A 22,831-nucleotide genomic window follows, 5' to 3' on the forward strand; every position below is an offset into this window, starting at 1 on the left:
TATTACTGTTTGAAAATACACGATTCTGAACTCTTACTTTTATGCTTCCTGTTTTTTCGTGTGCCCACTCGCTCTTGTGTACGCACACTGTAAGACTCTAGTTAACTGTGCAGAGTGATTTAAAAAGAAGGAATAGCTATCAGTTGTTTATTACGGTCAAACCATGAAAGATAGGACAACATTGCGCATGTCACTGGATAGAGGAATGTTCAACGTTTTATATTAGGACGGACACCATACCGTACACTCAACATGAGCACCACGCCTTGCACAAGAAGCCGGCCGCGGTGGTCTCGCGGTTCTAGGCGCGCAGTCCGGAACCGTGCGACTGCTACGGTCGCAGGTTCGAATCCTGCCTCGGGCATGGATGTGTGTGATGTAGTTAGGTTTAAGTAGTTCTAAGTTCTAGGGGACTAATGACCACAGCAGTTGAGTCCCATAGTGCTCAGAGCCATTTGAACCATTTTTTGAACCTTGCACAAGAAACATAGAAACGGCAGTCAATTTCATTCCAGACACGATTCAACAAATGCCTGTTTATTGAATCGACATCTTCAACCATTAGATTTCTCGGCTCCTGAAGAACGGCTTCATTGGAATGACGAAGAAAAAATGGTTCAAATGGCTCTGAGCACTATGGGACTTAACTTCTGAGGTCATCAGTCCCCCAGAACTTAGAACTACTTAAACCTAACTAACCTAAGGACATCACACACATCCATGCCCGAGGCAGGATTCGAACCTGCGACCGTAGCTGTCGCGCGATTCCAGACTGTAGTGACGAAGACACTCTCTTCTATGTACCCCTATAGGAGGAAATCGCAAAGTATGAGATCTAGTGACCTGGAAGGCCAAAAGCAACGAACAAGATCTTCTTGTCCACCTCTTCCAATCCAGCGTCGTGGGATGGTGATGAAGGTGAAGCGGAGCGCCGTCATACATAAAAATAAAATCAATGGAATCTTCGTGATGTTAAGAAACAACCAATTTTGCAGCATGTCTAAGTATGACATTGGTGTCAATGTTTCCTCTGCAAAAAGGAAAGGTCCATAAACTTTTTGAACAGAAACAGCACAAAATACTTCAGTTTCGGTGAGTCTCTTTCATGTTCGATGACTACTAAATTCTTATATTATGTCGGTTTACTTTGTCCGATAGATGAAACGTCGATTCGTCCGGAAAGAAAGTTGTTCGGAAAAGTGTCCCCTGCATATCCTGGAGAACTGAAATCCAAAATTCGTACCGTTTGCTATGGTCGACGGGATGCAATTTCTGTAGTAACTGCAACGTGCAAGGCTTCGTATACAGGCCTCGTTTCAGAACACGCCACACCACTGAAGAAGGAAATTTCTGGCCTGCCCGTCTTGTGGACTTCCGAGGGCTCCGCATGAACGTATCTCGGATACGTCGACATTTGCACCAGACGTGCATGGCGGACCAGTGCTCTTCCCTTTGCATATGCAACCAGCTTCCAGGAATTTTGTGTGCTAGTCATAAATGTGGTTGTGTAGAGGCGGCTTCTTGCTGAATCGACGGAGAAAGCACACTGCTCTCGACAATGGATTTCAACGCACAAAGTTGTTTCTCTTGTGGTGTAGTCGCCATGTTGCCACAAACAACAGCACAGCTGTATCAAAACTTTTAACCTGCTTCTATCCAGTCATATACTCGATATGTTTCTATCTTTTATAGTTTGTCTGTGGTAAGCAATTCAGATCTATTCTTTCTTTTTTAATTACCCAATATATCACTTGGCCTTACCTGCTGTTCACTGCACACGACTTTTCACCAGGGGTGACTGACGGATCCTGGGAGCTGTAGACGGTAGTACTGTAATGGGATGATACGTAGTTTCAGGAAGAGAGCGGGGAGGCAAGGTGGGTGGGTGATGTCATAACAGGAACCCCCCCCCCCCCCCTCTCTCTCTCTCTCTCTCTGTGTGTGTGTGTAAGCGCGCGCGCGCGCGCACGCTCGTGTGTGTGTATATGTGTGATAGAATATTATTATTTTCCGTAACTTATAGCTGTGTTTCCAGGAAGCTATACACGACTCATATCAAAATATCTCATTTTGGCGAAAACTAACATTTGGAGACCGTGGCCGTGTACAAAATACAGCTTTATTCCTGCAAAGAACAAAACGGCAACCAGCCACTACTGATAATGCGCTGTTCATTTACACAAACAGCGCAGTTACCGATTTAGAACCGACAAAACATGTGCAATACTTCAGCAGTTATCGTTAGTCTTATAGGCCACTGATGAGTAAGTAAGAAATGTTTCGTAGAAAGCAAAACATAATATTTCTTTTATTATCTGATAAATATAAATGAACTACATTGATGAATAATATCGTACGCAACAAATTAAATATATCATTGTAATACGTAATTTTTCTACAAAATCGAAAGTAAAAAAATCTTATTCTTTAAGACAGCTTTTGGTAAGGCGCATAACTTATTAGCCAGAAATAAAAGAAAATGTAGCTCTCTTTGTTATCTGTTTTTCTTTCTTGATTGTTTTCTGTGTCCCCTCCCCCCCCCGCCACCCCCTTCCCAGTGAATGGCCTTTGGTAGCGCTCGCCAGGCCCTCGGTTAGGCACTGGATGTCATCGTGTGCGACGAGAAACAGAGCGAAACAATGACAACAATCTGTAGGCTAACCCGAGATCTAAAGTTGAATGGTGACAGGCCAGTCGTGAGTTGGGAATGCTAATGAATGAGACGTCAGGATGGTCAGTATAATTCTAGTTATGACGCGTATTTTAGGCGTATTATATTTTTATGAGTGGTTCATGTCCGCTATTTTCATGATGAGACGTAGTAGAAGGGTGAATCGGCAGGTTCAATACAGAAACGTCCCAATTATCCGGGTAATGCGAACTCCGACACTGTGCAGATAACCGAATAACACGAATAATCCAAAACCCATACGTGTTAACAGCAAGCTGCTATTTACAGTATTCAAAAAAAAGAAATACCACATGTCACCTTTGGGAATCCAGTGCGTTACATGCATGTTACTCGCCCCACACACAGAGAACTTATTTACAAAACCACGCTTAAAACTCAGTGTTTTACGTACCATTTGCTTTCACTTCACTTTCGGGGAAATAATTACAATTTTTCTGCTTTTATATTTCATTCATTTTGTTCCTGACGATGGTTCTCATTTTCAGAATCACTTAATGGTACTTCTTGACGGGGGATATTATTCCACAGAAACAAGAGGCATCTTAATGCAAGGTAAACTAAGCAAACACATTGCGACAGTAAATATTAATCAGACAATTGCGAAAAGACACTCACCGGCAGACGTAATGATAGTATTTTCCTGGCTGAGAACAAACACCTTACCTGAAACAAGAAACAAGCAGAATTAATGCGGATTGGAAATTGACACTCGCACTATCGCGCATTGCAGTACAGAAAGAATTCTTACACTGTAAGTACGCTGTCTCTCACACGCTAGATACGAAATGAGAAAATAAAAAATTAAATCGAGTCCGGCATGTCGGAGCGTACCTAAATTAGGTAACTTTTGATCAAACCCAATTCAAAATTTTACAACCTATCCTGAAAGAAACTTCGTCGAATTTCAGGCCTAGGATCATTTACGGACACCACGAAACATGGGACCGATGACCATTGCAGTCTGGTCCCTTTAATCCCACAAACCAACCAACCAACGAAACATCGTCCTAGGCTATTCATTATCACAGTATATCGCTAACATAGCGGATTCTTTGTAACATAATGACAGAATTGGCGGGCTGATTTGCCTCACTGCTTAAACATCAACGCCTAATATGTTATTGTATACTAAAACAATTGGAAGCATACTATTGTGGGTCTACATCCTTCTGAATCTGCTTAGTGTATTCATCTCTTGGTCTCCCTCTACGATTTTTACCCTCCACGCTGCCCTCCAATGCTAAATTTGTGATCCCTTGATGCCTCAGGACATGTCCTACCAGCCGATCCCTTCTTCTAGTCAAGTTGTGCCACAAACTTCTCCCCGATCCTACTCAATACCTCCTCATTAGTTACGTGATCTACCCACCTAATCTTCAACATTCTTCTGTAGCACCACATTTCGAAAGCTTCTATTCTCTTCTTGTCCAAACTATTTATTGTCCATGTTTCACTTCCATACATGGCTACACTCCATACAAGTACTTTCAGAAACGACTTCCTGAGAACACTTAAATCTATACTCGATGTCAACAAATTTCTCTTCTTCAGAAACGCTTTCCTTGCCATTGACAGTCTACTTTTTATATCCTCTCTACTTCGACCATCATCAGTTATTTTGCTCCCCAAATAGCAAAACACCTTTACTATTTTAAGTGTCTCATTTCCTAATCTAATTCCCTCAGCATCACCAGACTTCATCCGACTGCATTCCGTTATCCTTGTTTTGCTTTTGTTGATGTTCATCTTATATCCTCCTTTCAAGACACTGTCTCTGACAGACTTACAATGTCATCGGCGAACCTCAAAGTTTTTATTTCTTCTCCCTGGATTTTAATACCTATCTCCGAATTTGTCTTTTGTTTCCTTTACTGCTTGCTCAATATACAGATTGAATAACATCGGGGATAGGCTACAACCCTGTCTCACTCCCTTCCCAACCACTGCTTCCCTTTCATGCCCCTCGACTCTTACAACTGCCATCTGGTTTCTGTACAAATTGTAAATAGCCTTTCGCTCCCTGTATTTTACCCCTGCCACCTTTAGAATTTGAAAGAGAGTATTCCAGTCAACATTGTCAAAAGCTTTCTTTAAGTCTACAAATGCTAGAAACGTAGGTTTGCCTTTCCTTAATCTTTCTTCTAAGGTAAGTCGTAAGGTCAGTATTGCCTCACGTGTTCCAACATTTCTACGGAATCCACACTGATCTTCCCCGAGGTCGGCTTCTATCAGTTTTTCCATTCGTCTGTAAATAATTCGTGTTAGTATTTCGCAGCTGTGACTTTAAAACTGATAGTTCGGTAATTTTCACATCTGTCAACACCTGCTTTCTTTGGGATTTGAATTATTATATTCTTCTTGAAGTCTGAGGGTATTTCGCCTGTCTCGTACATCTTGCTCACCAGAAGATAGAGTTTTGTCAGAACTGGCTCTCCCAAGGCCATCAGTAGTTCTAATGGAATGTTGTCTACTCCTGGGGCCTTGTTTCGACTCAGGTCTTTCAGTGCTCTGTCAAACTCTTCACGCAGTATCGTATCTCCCATTTCATCTTCATCTACATCCTCTTCCATTTCCACAATATTGTCCTCAAGTACATCGCCCTTGTATAGACCCTCTATATACTCCTTCCACCTTTCTGCTTTTCCCTCTTTGCTTAGAACTGGGTTTCCATCTGAGCTCTTGATATTCGTACAAGTGGCTCTCTTTTCTCCAAAGGTCTCTTTAATTTTCCTGTAGGCTGTATCTATCTTACCCCTAGTGAGATAAGCCTCCACATCCTTACATTTGTCCTCTAGCCATGCCTGTTTAGCCATTTTGCACTTCCTGTCGATCTCATTTTTGAGACGTTTGTATTCCTTTTTGCCTGCTTCATTTACTGCATTTATAATCATGATAAACACAAATTCTTCTCAGAGAAAGAAATAAGACGATAAAATTGTGGAACGAAATTATTTGGTTTGTTTCTCAGACTAGTTTTCGTTTCTGCACCCCCCTCCCATTCTCTCTCTCTCTCTCTCTCTCTCTCTCGCACACACACACACACACACACACACACACACACACACATTTAAAGGTATACGACTTAGGAGCCATCTGACGTTTTGCAGCTTGTGTGGGGAGCATAGTAATGTCAGAGTATTTTAGTTAGAACGTTTTGATACAGGGAAATACAGACAGCGCAAAATTGAAGAACAGTTTCATACTTCAACACACGTATGTGACGACAAATGAAGGCATCTAGCGTAGCAACAAATAATTGCACATTTCATTAACGCCTATACAGGGTGGTCAGAAACATTCTGAAACGCTTGTAAGAGTGTTGCGGGGTAGGCTGTGTTGAGAAATAATTATTAACAAAAAAAATCGATTCGTTGCGCCGTTTCCGACTTAATCCGCACTGAAGTTAGCTAATCAGGCCGTTGCGCGCGCAAATTCAAGGGGCTCGCCAGGTACAATTAGTTTGAGTTTGTTTAGCGTACGAGACTGCTCATTGACTAGGGTTCGATCCTCACTACCGTCCCATGTCCAATTTTTGTATCGCTGTCTTTGTCGGTTTTAGGAAACCAAACGAAGAACACGTTTGGCGACACTGTCTCTGGTGGGCCGCTTGAATTTGTTTGCGCAACGGCGTTATTGGCAAAGTCAAATGCAAATTAACTCGGAAACGGCGAAACGTATCTAGTTTTTTCTGAACAACTGTTTCTGAGCACAGCCTACCTTGCAACACTTTCACGAGCTTTTCAGACTGCTTCTGACCACCCTGTATATCAGGGGTGACAAACCCGCGCCCAAAGTACCGAAACTTTCGCGACACGATAATACTCTCTACTTTCTTTCTTTCTTTTTTTTCTCAGGGGTTACTGTTAGTAGTGTTAAGTTCAATTACATTATGTACGGTCCAAAAATACTCTTTTTCTTCCATTGTGGCGCAGGCAAGCTTACAGGACGGGCACTGCTGCTGTATACTCAGGAAGTGCATCCCGGAGTTGATGCGCATTTCAGTTGCGAGTATACAAGAGAAGCTACAAAACAATGTGTCTAAGAAGGGACCAAGCGATATAGCGCAGGAACAAGACGACTCGTATTCGGGAGGACAGAGGTTCAAGCTCCCGTCCGGCCATCCAGCTTTAGAATAAATCTTGCCGTGTCTGTTCTGGATAAAACTCGAGCTTTCGACAGTTAGCACGATCGCCTTCGTCAATAGCAATTCACCAGTTAACGAAAATGACGGGGATGTTCCTGTGATCGGGACCAGGCAATTACCTTCCCCAGTTCGAGCTCGTGATCAGTTCAAAATTGTTCAAAGGGCTCTGAGCACTAAGGGACTTAACATCTGTGGTCATCAGTCCCCTAGAACTTAGAAATACTTAAACCTAACTAACCTAAGGACATCACACACATCCATGCCCGAGACAGGATTCGAACCTGCGACCGCAGCAGTCGCGCGGTTTCGGACTGAGCGCCTTAACCGCGAGACCACCACGGCCGGCGCATGAAAGGGAAGCAGTGGTTGGGAAAGGAGTGAGACAGGGTTGTAGCCTCTCCCCGATGTTATTCAATCTGTATATTGAGCAAGCAGTAAAGGAAACAAAAGAAAAATTCGGAGTAGGTATTAAAATTCATGGAGAAGAAGTAAAAACTTTGAGGTTCGCCGATGACATTGTAATTCTGTCAGAGACAGCAAAGGACTTGGAAGAGCAGTTGAACGGAATGGACAGTGTCTTGAAAGAATATAAGATGAACATGAACAAAAGCAAAACGAGGATAATGGAATGTAGTCGAATTAAGTCGGGTGATGCTGAGGGAATTAGGTTAGGAAATTACACACTTAAAGTAGTAAAGGTGTTTTGCTGTTTGGGAAGAAAAATAACTGATGATGGTCGAAGTAGAGAGGATATAAAATGTAGACTGGCAACGGCAAGGACATCGTTTCTGAAGAAGAGAAATTTGTTAACGTCGAGTATAGATTTAAGTGTCAGGAAGTCGTTTCTGAAAGTATTTGTATGGAGTGTAGCCATGTATGGAAGTGAAACATGGACGATAGCCAGTTTGGACAAGAAGAGAATAGAAGCTTTCGAAATATGGTGCTATAGAAGAATGCTGAAGATAAGGTGGGTAGATCACGTAACTAATGAGGAGGTATTGAATAGGATTGGGGAGAAGAGAAGTTTGTGGCACAACTTGACTAGAAGAAGGGATCGGTTGGTAGGACATGTTTTGAGGCATCAAGGGATCACAAATTTAGCATTGGAGGGCATCGTGGAGGGTAAAAATCGTAGGAGGAGACCAAGCGATCAATACACTAAGCAGATTCAGAAGGATGTAGGTTGCAGTAGGTACTGGGAGATGAAGAAGCTTGCACAGGATAGAGTAGTATGGAGAGCTGCATCAAACCAGTCTCAGGACTGAAGACCACAACAACAACATGAGCCTAACATACATCACATTCTTCTACGAGAGAATATATTACGTACCGATTTACACTCCACTGAATCGACGGAAAACCAGTTTGGATGCAAACAAAACAAACTGTATTTTGCTTTTCACTGTGAAGTTGGCATAGTTTTCACGTTAGAAATTTAGCTGATAGCCCCTAAATATTAGCTCTTGTTTTGCAGCTGTACTTATTTACCGCCGGCCGGGGTGGCAGAGCGGTTCTACGCGCTACAGTCTGGAACTGCGCGACCGCTACGGTCTCAGGTTCGAATCTTACCTCGGGCATGGATGTGTGTGATGTCCTTAGGTAGGTTAGTTTTAACTAGTTCTAAGTTCTAGTGGACTGATGACCTCAGAATTTAAGTCTCATAGTGCTTAGAGCCATTTGAACCATTTTGAACTTATTTACCACACGGACACGTCATTGTCAGCAAAGTCACACCTTCTGTCCGTTCGGTGGGCAGATATACAGACTTCAATAAGCAAATTAGTGACCAGTAGCGGCCGCTACAGTCGCAGGTTCGAATCCTGCCTCGCGCATGGGTGTGTGTGATGTCCTTAGGTTAGTTAGGCTTAAGTAGTTTTAAGTTCTAGGGGACTTATGACCTCAGCAGTTGAGTCCCATAGTGCTCAGAGCCATTTGAACCATTTAGTGTCCAGTAGTACTTTAGTATCGCTGAGAAGACAATGTGCAGTTTTCATCGAACTGTACACTGAGCTCCCGCGGCGAAGTAAGGAGCGGCGGCGCCGATGTCAGATCGATACAGCGGTGGTGCGTGACGGGCAGACTGCAGTTCCACTTCGGGGACAACACGACAGGCTGCCTTTGTTCGCGGCGGCTCGGAAAGACAGTCGCCTTTTAATTACCACCTCCCTGCGGACGCCGCTGAATGATCTGATGCTTTCAGCAATCACCGCCACAAAACGAAGAGCCACGCGGGGAAAGGGGAGACGGAGAAACGACGAGTGAAGCCAAGAGGGACCCAGCGGCACAACGCGACACAAAACGCGGGGCGGGATATCGACGTCCGTGGAGGGGGGTGGGGGTTCATTAAGCGACAGGTGAAAACGAGTCCCGGAGGAAACGATAAGCGTCAATATTGCAGACACATTCGGCGCATTCACTGACAAGGGACACGCACGCGAACAATTGGCCGCTTCTCTTGTACAGCTTTAACGAGTTGTTAAATCAATATTTAATACCAGCACCGGCAATCATACACTTCCTGGGTGATTGTTTCGTAATGCAACTCGAACTCAAAGCACCTATTATGTGATGGAACGACGACCATTATGAACCCACACATGCGGCAAGTGCACAAACGGATGTATATTATCTGACAGTAGGATCCTGTATCGTTTACAGGCGAAAGACACTGTCAGGCGTATCAGTGGCCCTACCTCATCCCTTATAAACATACCTCAAAACGAGAACGCCTCACCTGAGCGGTGCACTGTTGGAAACCGGGATGAATCGCCTCATTCGTTTTCGACGTACTCGAATATGAATTGTTCCATTTAAGAAGACCCTCGGATTGGTAGCTGACAGGAGTGGCAGTATTACAATGATATGAGGCGATGAGAGCCGTAAGGGCCTAAAGCACACCATTATCGATTTTGAGACTGTAGCATGTATGCATGCTCCTGACATTTGCTGATCTTATGGTGAACGATTTTTATCTGTATCTGTAGCCCTTCACTGTATATATGAACATCCACGAAAAGCAGCCTCACCAATTTCTCGGATATTCATTTCGACAAGGGCCCAAAGCACAAAAGCGTAATTTTGTTCCTCAGCGCTGCTTTATTGTTACCTAGGATTGACAACATAATTCAGTGACTACATCATGTACGTAACAGTAATTCTGTGTAATAAGAGGTGGGCTAATTTAGTATCTGTTAGAGCTATAGGATGTGCTGGATTGTCTATAAATTTCATTTTGACAAGTATCGATTTTTCTCAGAACGCCAGATGTTAAGTTCCATAGTGCTCAGAGCCACTTGAACCATTTTTTTTCTCAGAACTTTTGTTTCCGTACTTTGGACCCTTGTGGTTTTTAGTGCTTCATTTGGAAACAATGATATGAGGTTCGACAAAAATATAGAAACACAAAAAAAGACATGCTACTGTTCCTAATACGTGTAGGAAACCTATAATCCAAAACAGCTTTCAGTCGTTCAAAAATGGTTCTGAGCACTATGGGACTCAACTGCTGAGGTCATTAGTCCCCTAGAACTTAGAACTAGTTAAACCTAACTAACCTAAGGACATCACAAACATCCATGCCCGAGGCAGGATTCGAACCTGCAACCGTAGCGGTCTTGCGGTTCCAGACTGCAGCGCCTTTAACCGCACGGCCACTTCGGCCGGCCTTTCAGTCGTCTTGGAATGGATAAATACATGTCCTGTATGGTTTTCAAGGGAATGTTGCACCATTCTTCCTGCAAAACAGTGAACGCACTCGTCCCTCCAAAGCAGATCACAAAGGCTCAATAACACTGACATCTATTGATTGTGGTGACCAGGGGAGTGCGACAATTCGTCCTCGTGCTCACAAAACCAGTCCTGCATGATGTGAGCTGTGTGAACAGGGAGTCTGTCGTTTTGGAACACAGCGTCGCCGTTGGGGAACAAACACTGTATCACGGCATGGATCGAATTAACCGAAAAGGTCACAGGATCCCTGGCGCCAATGCGACCTCGCACAGTGACCATGGCGACCGTGGAATAACACGATACGGCTGTCCAAATCATCACCAAATTCCCACCATGTTTCCCTCCTGGGACGTATATTCGGCCAGAACTTGGAACCAGTGTGATGGCTTCAGGACCACGTTTTCCTGTTTTGGGCCTTTGCATCACGGACGAGAGGTTTTTGGAGTTACAGCTCGCCTGGTTTTCCCTGCTTATCCGCCCCCCCCCCCCCCCCCCCCTACTACGTGTTGCGGAGCTGACAGGATCCGCTAGTACGACATTCTCTTCTGCGGCTGTCGTCTTATTTTTCCACACAAAACTCATCAATGACCGTCTGTCACAAGCACTCAACCCACAGTTTCATTGATACTTAGCGGATAATGTTTTGCCACCTTAGGTGTTTGCGGCATACATCGTCGATACGGTGCCTCCTGAAACACCAAACACTTCGGCCACCAGCTACACAGGACACTGTTCTGACCACGACTGGTGTAACGTGCACCAGTGCACAAGTGTCATTTGCGGACAAATACGACAGCGCAACCTGCAGGCTATTGTGAGCACCTGCATTTATGCTCAACTATGCATTTCTCTCGGTGTTTTCAGATTTTTGTCCAATCAAATGGTTCAAATGGCTCTAAGCACTAATGGGAACATCTGAGGTCATCAGTCCCCTAGACTTAGAACTACTTAAACCTAACTAACCTAAGGACATCACACACATCCATGCCCGAGGCAGGATTCGAACCTGCGACCGTAGCAGCCGCGTGATTCCGGACTGAAGCGCCTAGAACCGCTCAATCACAGCAGCCGGCCCTTTCTCCAATCCCTGTATGTTCATTTAAGATACTCTTTTTGCATAGTATTGAAAGCTGAGGTAGCTAGTGATTGCAAACAAGTGAGATATCAGTGCGAAGTCATAAACTGTCTTTAGATTTCTATGTAAATGGCTACTCCGGCGGGCTGTGCGGCTGGTACCGGCGGAAGTTCGAGTCCTCCCTCGGGCATGGGTGTGTGTGTTTGTCCTTAGGATAATTTAGGTTAAGTAGTGTGTAAGCTTAGGGACTGATGACCTTAGCAGTTAAGTCCCATAATATTTCAAAAATGGTTCAAATGGCTCTGAGCACTATGGGACTCAACTTCTGAGGTCATTAGTCCCCTAGGACTTAGAACTAGTTAAACCTAACTAACCTAAGGACATCACAAACATCCATGCCCGAGGCAGGATTCGAACCTGCGACCGTAGCGGTCTTGCGGTTCCAGACTGCAGCGCCTTTAACCGCACGGCCACTTCGGCCGGCCCATAATATTTCACACATAATTGAACATTAGCTACTCCGGCCAGATACCGCGCCGAGTCTTCCACAGGGAACAATTAATGCCAACCAGTACTGCGGCGCCTTAGTTCAGGAGACCTATTCCAGCCCCTCGTGCTTCCAGTGACGATGCTCACGTGCCCAGATGCGTGGAGCGACCAGTTGTGCAAGTCTTTGGCGGTAGCTTCCTTATAACATAACGTAGTGTTTCGATATAGTGTGCCTGGTCACCGGTTTTGTTACTTGTAAAACTGAAATCTTTCACTGAATCGTAGATTTATCAGGCATGTAGAGTAAGTACGAAAAGAAGAAAATCGGAGCGTTTCAGACCTGGTGCTACAGAAGAGTACTGAAAATTAGGAACAGCACTGACCTACATTACTGAACCGCTATCCCGGAACCTGTTCCACGTTGTCTATCTAGCGAGTTCCAGAGGCAAGAAAGATTTCATTTTCAATATTTCCCGTAATTATCTACCGAATTTACAAATTTAAAATGCTCTCATACTCTATTAATTAAGAAATATAATCTTGTGTTAAAATTGGACACAGTAAGGCAAGTATTACTAGTTGAAACTGTGTATATATCGCGAGACGCACATTACGTAGTCTATATTCATACAGTAGCAGAGAATGAGAGTACTTACAGACTTGCAACGAACTTTACGCTTAATTTCAGACCTTCTCAAATATTTACCTAGCTGACACCTCTCACAAAATCACGACAGGAAAAAGTTTATCGCTTACTACATTTCGCTGTCCATGCGGGTAAACTTCAGCAATAGGCAAGGAGTTTTAAATTATTATTTCTTTACTACTAATTCTATTCGCAAAATATTTTCCAGACAGTATTTGCATATATAATTGAATGTCCCTGCGAAATTATATCACTGTAGGACACATTGTTCAGGAGGTATGACGTCCTAAACATTGAGATGCGTCAAACACTAGCTTTTGCCTAAAGTGGAATACAAGTTACCCTGGTCACATTCATCCGGCGTTTCTTAAAGAGAGTACTTAGCGACTTCCAATAAATTTTAATTTAATTTCAAACCTTTCATAGACTTTTTGTCGCTTACGTGCTTGAAATCAAATATTTAACACATTAACACATTTGTAAAGTAATGAGATGCTGAATCCGTTTTATACGTGGGAGTTCCATTATATAAAGAACCGGGAGTTTACTGATATGATAAGAAATGGAGATCCTTCACAAAATCGTCGAGGAAAGAAATAAGTGGAAAAAACGGACTTGAAGAAGGGACAGGATGACATGACATCTGTTAAGACATTAGGGAATAACTTCCATGGCACTAGAGAGAGTATTACTGGGTAAAAACTGTATAGGAAGACAGAGACTGGAACACATACAATAAGATGGAGACACTAATTTGGACGAAGAAGTCATGGCGGGTCCCATCAAACCACTCAGAAGGCTGGTAGGAATTTAAGAAAAGAAAAAAAATTATACATTCATAAGCATCAGTGTATCCAAGTACACAAACCGGACCTCCCTGACTGGTCTTGGCGTGGTAAAGGTCTGATGGGAAATTCCCAGCGTGGAGATCAGGTATGCTTCACTTTCACACAGCTGGGAAACTGTTTCACGTGCCACAGATTGTCGGTGCTCAGGCCCCGCTGTCTGCTTTACAGACGTTAAGCTACACTATTAGTCGGTATATCGTTACAAATCTATAATAACAGATACCATCCACTATCTTAGTCCTATTTAGATGTCCATAACCTAGGACATTTCTCTGGATGAACAGCTTCCATGTAACATTTTTCGGGACAAACATACGAAGAATAAAATATTCTGCATCGGAAGCTATCAGAGGTCGCTCAGAAATGGTTTCTGAATGACCTGATAGAATGACCCCTCGATTTCCAACGAGAAATCCGATAATTTTGTCCTAGACACGCAACATTTGTGGAACTGTGACACGTAATTTTATGTTAAAAGTAAATCAATCACATACTCATTACACTCTAATGAATAAGATCAAATTCAGAAATCGTTATAAGCAACGGCGACGATGAAATCGAGCAAGAAAGTTTGTATCCGACTGGATCGCGAATAGCGAAAGATACTGAGAGACATCAACGGGTAAGAAAAAATAAGGTGAAATCTATATACACAGACCAAGATGTGAGGTTGTATGAGAATGTAGAAGGGATTTCGCGCATGATAAGGTTCAAATGCCTCTAAGCACTATGGGACTTAACATCTGAGGTCATCAGTCCCCTAGACTTAGAACTACTTAAACCTAACTAACCTAAGGACATCACACACATCCATGCCCGAGGTAACATTCGAACCTGCGACCGCAACAGCAGCGCGGTTCCGGACTGAAGCGCCTAGAACCGCTCGGCCACAACGGCCGGAGCAAGTTAAGGAAGCAAAAGCAAACATTTTGAGCCGTAAACGTATAAATTACCCACGATATGATGTAATGAAAGCAATCAAGCTGATGTTCATAGAGGGAAAGACTGAATGAATAGTCAAAAGCACAGTGAAGGGTTGCATCATTTGAAGATGGGCCCACATGACGCGCGAATATTGCGGATGGATGTGACGTATGGTGCGACAGTAGACACGACATCTGAGCACTCTCTTACAAACATGTGGTTAGTGAATCATGGCAGCACGTTGCGAGCTAACCGACCTTGAAGGCGTGGGCTATAACATATAGGAGATTACACAGGAATTTTGGAATTTGAGGTCAACAGTGTCTAGAATAGATCTTCAGTATCACAGGGATAATGCTTACACCCACGTAAACTGCGGCACAGGACGAACGCTAGAGTTAGACAAACGGTCGTCACGTTAGAGCTGTAGATCCGTATCGACGGTCTACTGTGAGTCAGCGCGTCGACGATTTGGACGTGGCGCGCCAGGAACGCATTTCTGTCAGGACTGCACAGAGGCAAATCCATCGCGCAGGGTACAGCAGCCGACTACAAACTCGTGTCGCAATACCTTCCATGACCTTTGGTCATTTAGTGTAGTTGAAGAAACACCCTACTCACGAACTATTAAAATGGAGGAAATGTCCAACTATGGCAATGATACAGACGTAAATTTGTACTTCAACATATCTGGCCCTATGGTAGCTCTCTTCTGCATTTTCATATCGTAGTTGGCAAGAGTGCTCAACACCTAGGCTCTCTCTCGTTTATGTTTCACGTCGAATACGACCTGGATGACAATACAAGTTGCCAGCGTAGTGGAATATTTGCTCCTAACGCGTCCCCTGCGTTCCCAGAATGATTTCTCCGCTCTTGCTGCGGCCTGGTTGCTGTAGATCTAGTTTCGCTCTACTACTGACTGACGAGAGAACTCGATGCAGGGCTGTGGTCGGCTCCCGCGGTGCCAGGAATTTCCGACAGGGTAACAAAACGCCAAGTTGGGCACCACAAACTCGCTAGCCAGGTGTGCTCACATCCGGGCCTGCATCAAGGAAAAACACATCTCAGTCGCAAGAATGATTGGGACATTTCCCCCTGTGAAAACAGCAAATGCGAATATTATGTTATCGTTTTACCTGTTAATATTCGACCAGAGTTCGTATGAAGACTGAATCTTCGTAAGAAATTGTAAACAATTGCCTTTGTAAGAAATAAAAAAGAAAATAAGCTATCCTGAACCGAGCTGCTGTAACATTAGTGACATGTGCGAACCGCAAACTAATCGCATAAAGCCACATATACTGAAGCATCAAAGAAACTGGGATAAGCAAAAGTATTAAAACACGGATATACGTAAACAGGAAGAATACGGCGCTGCGGTCGGCAACGACTATATAAGACAAGTGTCTGTCACAGTCGTTACAGCGGTTACTGCTGCTACAATGACAGGTTATCAAGATTTAAGTGAGTTCGAACGTGGTGTCACAGTCGGCGCACGAGCGATGCGACACAGCATCTCCGAAGCAGCGATGAAGTGGGGACCATTTCACGAGTGTATCGTAAATATCAGGAATCCGGTAAAGCATTAAATCACCGACATCGCTGCGGTCGGAAAAAAAACCTGCAAGAACGGGATCAAGGACGACTGAAGAGAATCGTTCTACGTGACAGAAGTGCAACCCTTCCGCAAATTGCTGTAGATTTCAATGCTGGGCCATCAACAAGTGTCAGCGTATGAACCATTCAACGAAACATCATCGATATGGGCTTTCAGAGTCGAAAGGCCCACTCGTGTACCCTTGATGAAGGCACGACACAAAGCTTTAAGCCTCGCCTGGGCCTGTCAATAACGACATAGGACTCTTGATGACTGGAATCATGTTGCCTGATCGGACGAGTCTCGTTTCAAATTGTATCGAGCGGATGGACGTGTACGGGTACAGAGATAACCTCACGAATCCATGGATTCTGCTTGTCAGCAGGGGACTGTTCAAGCTGGTGGAGGCTCTGTAATGCTGTTGGGCATGTCCAGTTGGAGTGATATGGGACCCCTGATACGTCTAGATACGACTGTGACAAGTGACACACCTACAACCATTCATGTCCATTGTGCATTTCGACGGACTTGAGCATTTATAGCAGAACAATGCGACATCCCACACGTCCAGAACTGCTACAGGATGGCTCCAGGAACACTCTTCTAAGTTTAAACACTTCCTCTGGCCACCAAACTCCCCAGACATGAACATTATTGAGCATATCTGGGGTGCCTTGCAACGTGTGGTTCAGAAGATATCTCCACCTCCTCGTAGTCTTACGGATTTATGGACAAATGGTTCAAGTGGCTCTGAGCACTATGGGACTTAACAACTGATGTCATCAGTCCCCTAGAACTTAGAACTACTTAAACCTGACTAACCTAAGGACATCACACACATCCATGCCCGAGGTAGGATTCGAACCTGCGACCGTAGCAGTAGCGCGGTTCCAGACTGTAGCGCCTAGAACCACTCGGCCACGGATTTATGGATAGCCCTGCAGGATTAACGGTGTCAGTTCCCTCCATCTCTAATTCAGACATTAGTCGAGTGCATGCCACGTCGTGTTGCTGCACTTCTGCGTGTTGGAAGGGGCTCTACACGATATTATGCAGGTGTACCAGTTTCTTTGGCTCTTACGCGTAGTACACACTATCAATAATTCGATAAATAAACAATCTGCGTTCACAAAGTGAAACCTCGTTCGCTACGTTCTTGAGTACTGGTCGTCAATTGGAGGAGAGACAGAGAAGATCCAATAAAGATCAGTATGTTTCGCCACAGGTTCATTCTGAAAGCGCGAAAGCCTCACAGTACATCTGTTAGAACGCCAATGGCAGACGTTAAGAGCCCTTGTGCACCACGAAGAAGTGACTGCTAAACTTGCGAAAGGCACATGCCAAGAACAGTGAAAAACCATTTTGCCTGCTCCAGTACATATCTGGCGTATATACATGGTGAACATGAATAAAACCGAGCTATTACTAGGGTTTGTCTCAGTATCCGGTAGATGCTGGTCCTCCAAATCTGGTGTACGCACAGTCCGCCGCCTTTCTGCACGTTCGTCTGTCTGAAAGAACCCATGATCAAACGAACGCCCGAAAATGACTTGAAATGTTTGTGTGATATGGTTGGTGTGTGTGAGGATACTTGTTTTGGTATAGCCCTGCTGCCTCTCGACCGTTTCCATCTGCTTGGCCGTCTACTAACACCATCTCGTCTGGTTCCCAACATGAATGCCGGACCATTCTGCTGCTTACAGTATGCTGCATCAATCACACAGCCGCGACAACCATGCTTTTCCGGACACATGTTCATAGGACCTTTTCTCTTCCATTCCCAGTCAGCAATCCGTCCCGCAGTTTTGTTTATAAATGAGTATCGGGATTTTAACGCTTTATAATATTTATTATATTAAACTTACGTTTATAAATGATACGTCAAATGAAGGAGCAACTCAAACAGTTTTACCAAGAACCTTATAAATGTTCAGTGTGAGCACCATTTGTCACACGGCACACATCAAGTCTACGAGGTGCGGCTAGAAAAAAACCGGACTGATGCTGGAAAAAACATTTATTTACAATTATTTAAAATTTCATGTTATCTCCTTCAATGTACTCTCCTCCTCGGTCTCTACACCGCTCCATACGAATTTTCCACTGTTCATAGCAATGCTGCACATCATTTTCGGTAAGTCCATACATTACTTCCGTCGCTTTTTCTTTTACTGCTTCAACAGTCTCAAATCTAGTTCCTTTCAAAGCTGACTTGACTTTAGGGAAAAGAAAAAAGTCACAGGGGGCCAAATCAGGTGAGTAGGGTGGATGATCTAAGATGGGAATGTTGTGTTTTGCCAAAAACGTCTTCACTGACAACGCACTGTGAGCTGGGGCATTGTCTTGGTGAAGGATCCATGACTTTTTTCTCCACAAATCGTTCCGTTTTCTCCGTACTCGCTCACGTAGGGTAGCCAGGACGCTAATGTAGTAATGCTGATTCACTGTTTGTCCCTCTAGTACCCAATCAACGTGCACAATCCCTTTGATGTCAAAAAAAAACAATCATCATTGCCTTGAATTTCGATTTTGACATTCGTGCTTTTTTTTGTCGTGGAGAACCAGGAGTTTTCCAATGCATCGATTGGCGTTTAGTTTCGGGATCGTAAGTAAAAAACCACGATTCATCGCAAGTAATAACATTTTGTAAGAAGATGGGATCACTTTCAATGTTTTCCAGGATGTCAGAACAAATCATTCTTCGGCGTTCCTTCTGTTCAATTGTGAGACACTTTGGAACCATTTTTGAACACACTTTGTTCATGTTGAAACTTTCATGAAGAATCTGCCTAACACTTTCCTTGTCAACTCCTGTTAACTCAGACACTGCTCTGATTGTTAAACGGCGATCTTGTCGAACAAGTTTACCGATTTTTTCAATGTTTGCATCAGTTTTTGCTGACAATGGTCTGCCAGTGCGAGTGTCATCACTGGTGTCTTCGCGGCCATCTTTAAATCGTTTAAACCACTCAAACACTTGTGTTCGCGATAAACAATCATCGCCGTACACTTGTTGTAACATTACAAACGTTTCACTTGCAGATTTTCCTAGTTTGAAACAAAATTTGATGTTAACACGCTGTTCTTTCTGTACACTCAACATTTTCCGACGCACACACAAAACGTCAACTACTTAAGACAGACGCCACGGGCAGACTGGGTGCAGGAGGCAGATGAAACTCGAGAAGTAGGCGGAGCGAGAGTCACGTGACAGGCCACGCGACTTTCAGCCTTATTGCATTCGTTTTATTGTTTCACCAGTACTAGTCCGGTTTCTTTCTAGCCACACCTCGTATAACCGAGTTCTTCCCAAACGTTGATAGTGTGTCTTCAGTGACTGTAGCAACAGCTGCTTCAATCCGGTTTCTCAATTCCGGGAGGTCTGTTGGTAGCGGAGGCACGTACACACGATCTTTGATGAAGCCCCAAAGGAAAAGATCACATGGCGTTAGGTCGGGTGAACGCGGAGGCCATGCAAAGTAAGCCCTGTCATTGGGCCCCTTGCGGCCTATCCAGCGCTTGGGTACAGTGTGTAGTGGATTGCGGCGGGAACATTGCGCGCACAATTATGAGAAGTTTATCTGGATGTTTATTGATCGTTGTTCCTCGCGCACACCAGAACAGGAAAACAAGGAAGGTTACTGTTTTAAGTTCCGTCAATGATGGGGTGACAAGAGACGGAGCACATGTTCGGATTGGGAAAGGATGTGGAACGAATTTGGCGCAGTGTTTTTTTGAGAATAAGTGCCCCGAGATTCGCGTTGGACGATTTTGAGAAACCACGCAAAAACTAAATCTGAACCGCCCTCATCGCTTCCAGTGAGTCAACTACCGAGGCACGCGCTCGGTAACAGAAAGAGCACGAAATGATCGTTGTGACTCTAGTGCTCTTTGCGACACACCACGCTGCCTGACAAAAAATACTCAGACACCAAGAAAGGGAGGAGAAAACGAAATGGAATTTTACGAGTTGGGGAGAGGAGAGGGGAGGGGATGATGCAGTGTTGCTGCAATGATTACAAAGTCGATCAAATTAACAACTAACTTGACAGTGTGAAGTTGCACGCCCTCTGATATGATTGCAGGCACTGATTCAGTTGGGGAGGGAGTCATAAAGCCATTGTATCCAGCCCTGAGGTACGCTAGTCCGCAACTTCTGTAACTGGTCCTTGATATCCTGGTCACTGGCACTGTGGCGGGATTGATGTCCAAGCTGGTCCCACACATAATCTATCGCGGACCGATCTATGGTTCGTGATAGCCAAGTGAGTACGTCACCATCACGCATACAGTTCAGAGACAGACGTCCCATAAGTGGACGAGCAGTGTCCTGGTCACAAGCAGCACCACGCCACTGTCGCTATTAGAGTGCCCTCAATCACCAACAGCCTTGACCTGAAGCCATACCCGTTGGTTTCCCACACCACGACGGCAGGAGTAACGACGCTGTGCCACTGCAAAACATTTGAAGAATGCAACCTCTCAACAGGGCGCAGCCATACTCACCTACGACTGTCATCAGGTGTACTGCAGGACCGATAGCATCCTTCCCGACCTCGGCACTGTCCAAACCCAGCCGCCTTTTGTGTTGGAAGTTAACGGCAGAGTACGCAAGGGACAGTAATTCTTAGTTCGCAGCTGCTAGTGTCCAACCAACGATGCGGGATGACACACAAAGTCTGAATCCATTACATGTTTTCGGATTGTCGGAAGCAGATGTCAAGTGTTACGACTTTCTTCGTGCACAATATGGCGATCCTCCCTCGGGGTGGTCAGAGGTGGTCGACCAAGACCTTGACGACAGGTATGTCCGCCGTGGTGTTTCCATACAGTCCAGCAATGGGCCACACTCATATCTGAACGCCTCATAATACGTACAGGACTTTCACCGGATAAGTGCGGTCGTCTAAAGACAGCGTACGTTACTTGTATTATGGCTCACCCGCATTCTAATCAGAGTTATTATTCTTGTATTTACTTACATCGACAGGTTGCGAAGCATCGGGACAAACGCCGTACGGACGTTCCAATACGAACGCTGAAATGTCTCTCCCCAACATGCACCTCACAGAATGTCTGCGGCATTAAAACTAGGAAAATTCTGGCTTAATCAGAATGTCACTAACAAATTTCTTCCTGCGACCCATACAGAAAAGAAACTGCAAGGAGGGGAGGAGGTGGGAGGGGGCAGGGGAAAGCGGGAATAGCGTGGATTATTCTGATGGACTAAACACTCTCTGCCACACAGCGTAAGCTGTTCTGCCGGGTGAAAATGTAGCTGCAAAATCGTTAATACACATCATTAATCTCTCCTAAAATTTACGTTCAGAGCACAGAATACACTGTCCGTAAACGACCCCACACACGAATGATGGATCGCATCGATCCGTCGCAAGCGATATCGCTGCAATCGGTCCTCCCCTCGACACAGTCGTACAAGAGCGACTTGCCAAGCAATACGGTGCTGCAGTGACTGTGTTCTTTAGCAGGACTAAACAAAGTTCGCCGGCCGAAGTGGCCGCGCGGTTCTGGCGCTGCAGTCTGGAGCCGCGAGACCGCTACGGTCGCAGGTTCGAATCCTGCCTCGGGCATGGATGTGTGTGATGTCCTTAGGTTAGTTAGGTTTCACTAGTTCTATGTTCTAGGGGACTAATGACCTCAGCAGTTGAGTCCCATAGTGCTCAGAGCCATTTGAACCATTTTTTTAAACAAAGTTCCTTCCAACATGCATGCATGCGCAAGCTTCAAAATGCTAATCACTGCAAAATCGGAGGATGAATTCTGTATTACTTCTGAACATACACAGAGGTGGCGAAAGTCATGGGATAGCGATATGCACATGTACAGATAGCGGTAGTATCGCGTACACACGGTATAAAAGATCAGTGCATTGGCGGAGCTATCATTTGTACTCAGTGACTCACGTGAAAACCTGCACGACATGATCATGGTCGTACGACGGGAATTAACAGACTTTGAACGCAGAATGGTAGTTGGAGCTAGAGTCTAGGACATCCCATTTCGCAAATCGTTAGGGGCTTAAATATTCCGAGATCCACAGTGTCAAGAACATGCCGAGAATATCACATTTCAGGCATTAGCTCTCACCATGGAAACGCAGTGGTCGATAGCCTTCACTTAACGACCGAGAGCAGCGGCGTTTGTGTAGAGTTGTCAGTACTAACAGACAAGCGACAGTGCGTGAAATAACCGCAGAAATAGGTGTGGCACGTAAGACGAACGCATCCGTTAAGCCAGTGTGGCGGAATCTGGCTTAGATGGACTATGGCCACACAGGACCAATGCGAGTCGATTTGGTAACAGCACAACATCGCTTACAGCGCCTCTCCTGGGCTCGTGACCATATCGGTTGGACCCTCGACGACTCGAAAATTGTGATATGGTCAGACGAGTCCCGATTTAAGTTGTTTATAGCTCATTGTAGGGTTCGAGTGTGGTACAGATCCCATGGAGTCCTGGACCCAAGGTGTCAACAAGGCACTGATCAAGTTGATGTTGGCTCACAATGGTGTTGATTCCCCTAGTCCAACCGAACCGATCATTGACTGGAAATGGTTATGTTTGGCTACCTTGAGACAATTTTCAGCCATTCATGGACTTCAAGTCCCCAAAGAACAATGGAATTTTTATGCATGACAATGCGCCATGTTTCCGGGCCACAACTGT

This window comes from Schistocerca nitens, chromosome 4 (assembly GCF_023898315.1).
Source record: "Schistocerca nitens isolate TAMUIC-IGC-003100 chromosome 4, iqSchNite1.1, whole genome shotgun sequence".
NCBI lineage: Eukaryota > Metazoa > Arthropoda > Insecta > Orthoptera > Acrididae > Schistocerca > Schistocerca nitens.